The 3,598-nt window shown below is 40.0% G+C and overlaps 1 long non-coding RNA gene across 2 annotated transcripts in view; it reads left to right on the top strand.

The window, feature by feature from the left end:
- The first annotated feature begins 6 nt into the window (after positions 1-6).
- Positions 7-3,598, top strand: part of LOC120248989 — a 49,961-nt gene continuing 46,369 nt past the window's right edge. The window contains exons 1-2 of one of the 2 annotated variants that reach the window (XR_005532733.1): positions 7-82; positions 1,600-1,713. This is a non-coding gene — a long non-coding RNA (uncharacterized LOC120248989). Of the gene's footprint in view, positions 83-486; positions 522-1,599; positions 1,714-3,598 lie in introns of those variants that run through there. The other variant, XR_005532734.1, reaches the window with a different exon arrangement.

The following is a 3,598-nucleotide window of genomic DNA, read 5'->3' as shown; positions in this document are numbered from 1 at the left end:
ATCTTCCTGTGTTTCCCATCATTAGAAGAAAATTCTAGAAGAAAATCCAAACTCCTTACCATGGCCTATGGCCTTGTATGAGGTAGGTCTTTACTGGGCTCCTCACTGTGTCTGGGCTTATCACTTGCTACTCTCCAATTCACTCATCACACTCCAGCCATCCTGACCTCCTTGTTCAAACACTCCAAGCTTGCTCCCACCTCAAAACCTCTGATCTTATTGTTACCTCCACCTTCAGTGATTTTCCCCCACATGGTCCCTTCACTGGCTTCTTCCTCATATTCAGAGGTACTCAGCTCATTTGTCCCCATTTCGGGAAGGCCTCACTGACCACATAACAGTAGGTGCACCCAGGGCTAGGGTTAGAGTGGGGGTTACATAACTCTTATTTTCATCACAGTGTTTGTCACTGTTTGTCCCAGAATACCATAGTCTGGGCAGATTAAACAACAGGAATTTACTTCTTACAGTTCTGGAGGCTGGGAAGTCAGCAATCAAGGTGCCAGAAGATTGGGTGTCTGGTGAGAATGTACTTTCTGGTTCACAGAAGGTGGTCTTCTCCCTGTGTCCTCCAAGGTGGAAGGGGGTGACAGACCTCTCTGGGGCCATTCATAAGGGCTTCACTTTCATGACCTAATCACCTCCCCAAAACTATACCTTCTAGTACCATCACATTAGGAGGTAGGTTTTCAACACATGAATTTTGGAGGATATAGTCAGTCTACAGCACTATTTGATATTAATTTTTTATTTCTTTGTTTACTTGTCTATCGTCTATTTTCTCCAACTAGAGTATCTGTTACATGAAAACAGGGACCTTAAGTATCATTTTCCTATTGTATTTCCAGCAACTAAAACAGAGCTTGGCACCACGTTGGCAATCACTAAATATTTGTTGCATCGCTGATAAAGATGGATTGGTGAACACTGAATGATTGTGTGAACTTGAAATTATTTAGCATCTCTGCCTCAACTTACCTCCTTCCCAGATGTAGACTGAAAGTATTATGCTACTTGTCTCTCCTGAAACACAAAGGAGGTGGTAGCTGCAGGCTTTCCCACTTATTTTGAGAAAAATATTGGAGTGTATGGGCAAGGAGCCATTTGAAAGTGGCAATGACAGCCTAATGGAGAAAGAAATTCATTTGTTTTATTACCCGTGAACCTCCTGAGGACTGCGTAAGATGGGGGAAAATGAAATGTACCCATTTGTAATATAAAAATTCATAAATACAACTTACATTAATTCAAAGTAGAGTAATACTTTGTTTACCTGGCATCAATAGGTATTTTGCTAAGTGTTTTTGGGTTTTTTTTTAGATAGTTAATGTTCCCATTGTAAGACTCTTTTCAATTTGACTATTTTAATGGAAATAGTTTTCAAATGAATTTCAGTGCCACTTTCTCTGGCAAACACACTAAACAGAGCCCTTTTTGTCACTAACCTGGGGACATCATTATAAGCTTATATCATTATATTTAGGTATAAAATAGTGATATACTCCAAAATCACAGAAATGTAGAACTAGCATGTTTTCTGATATCTCTTATGTGTATTGCAAGGGTTTTTGTCTCTTCTTTCATTGATTTAATCAACAGCTAGCACCAGCAACTTGGTTACTGAGGACTATCCCCACAGGGTGATAAGCAAGAGAAATGTGGTCCCTGCCTTCCTAGAGCCCACAATCTGCTGGGGAAGATGACAGTAATCAAGTAAGTACAAGTAGGACAAGAATCTTAAACTCTTCCCCTGGTGCTTGGAAAGCCCCACCCCCACCCCCCCAACAAAGAAATGGCCTTTAAGGGGATTCCTACAAAGAAGTTGCTCAGGGCAAGAGTGTTCTCTGAAGATGGGGACACATGTGTAGGGGCCGTGAAAAGACAGGGTGCATTCGAGCAGACAAAAGAAGACTAGCATGGCTCCTGATAATGCTGCAGAGTCCTGTGGGCCCAACAATAGGTCCCCTACTCTCACAGACCCAGGCTAGGAATTCGAGTCTTCATTCTAAAAACAAATTAAGTGTTTTTAAACACGGTCAACATTATACTTCAAAATATGTGTCATAAGAAAATTAAGTAACCACTAAACCTGTTTGTGCTTTCACACATACCTTTGGTTCAGATGAAGTTAAAATATGTGGTACCAGAGTAATCCACCTTCCACGAACTATGAGATTAGTAGTTGGTGTTCAGGATCATAGGTATCTTGCAAAAATTGAGAAGTAGATATTCAGGTTTGGAAAGTGCAAGTTTCAGAAAGGAACCTCATTATTGCAAGCCTATTACAATATCGTTCATGTAAGAGATCAATTGAATTCAGTTCAACATTGTCTGAAGTATCTGCTATCTACCCAAGGCCTAAGGAGAAGTTTGTTAGGGCAGATGAATATGCGCGGGGAACAAATGCCCGAGTTCCAGGCCTGAGCCCCCTTGGGGAAGTCTGTTCCCCTACTATGGACCTCAGCTTCCTCTCCTCCAGAATAAAAAGATGCCCTCCACCCTTGGGAATGCTGAGATGCACAAAGCTTAGAGGGCAGGAGGCTCAAAGGAGTCCCCACCACCTACTTACCAAGTGATCCTAGGTTACTTATCTCCTTTGGACATCACGTTACCTATTTATGAAAACCCTACCTCAATGAATGGTTGTGATGACTAAAATGCCTGGCACAGAGAAAGCAGTCAGGAAATATTAAAATCACTCTTATAGCTTAATATCGGATGGCTCACTCAATAGCCCAATAAAACAGGAGAAAGAATTTGGAAGGGAGTGCTTCCTACAGGAAAAAAAAAAAAGAGAGAGAGAGAGAGAGACCGCTTATGAATTAAGAACTCGTGCTACATGTTATATTTTTCTGTATCCTTTTGAGACTTAGTAACATTTTGGGAAGCATCTTGCACCATCCATCTGTCCAACATTTGTGCTCTGGAATATCTTTCCTTTAACAGCTTGGCAGACTCTGTTTCTCATGTAAGCTGTGCTGCTATCCCTCGTCTATCTATTCTGAACATGTTATTAACCTGAGCTTGCATGTAGTAGTATAAATTCTGCTAAGAGCCAACATTGTCTTAATTTCTGAGCATCGGTGCAGAAATATGCTTGCATGGTTTCTTTATGCTCTCTTTGCAGACCCCAAGGGTGTTAATAACAAGTCACATAGCGTCTATTTCTCTTATTATTTTCAAATAACTGGGGTTTAAATAAGTTTAACGCATGCATATTATTTTAAAGTATGAACAGTATAGAATCTTTTTAGTTAAAAAAATCTTTTTTTTTTTTTGTTTCCCACACCCTGCTTCCTGATAATACTCCCCATATATTAGCAGTATTTTATACATCCTTCCGGAAATATTATCCCTTCCTTCCTTCCTTTCTGTGTATATCCCATATAATTGTCCTTAGTTTACACAAATAAGATTATATAGTCATGCTTTCTCACCTTCCTTCCTGTCTGTATTTTATACCATTTTATTCATTTTACCAAAATAGAATGCTGTATCTTGGACATTTTTCCATAGGAATACCTATCAATCTGCCTCATTCTTTTACATATGCTGGCATTACATTAGTGGAATGTACCCTTTAACCAACCCTTGCTGA

Source organism: Hyaena hyaena, unplaced genomic scaffold (assembly GCF_003009895.1).
Source record: "Hyaena hyaena isolate Hyena2069 unplaced genomic scaffold, ASM300989v1 scaffold_619, whole genome shotgun sequence".
NCBI lineage: Eukaryota > Metazoa > Chordata > Mammalia > Carnivora > Hyaenidae > Hyaena > Hyaena hyaena.
Note: the sequence above shows the minus strand (reverse complement) of the source record. Positions and strands in the feature narration are given on the sequence as shown.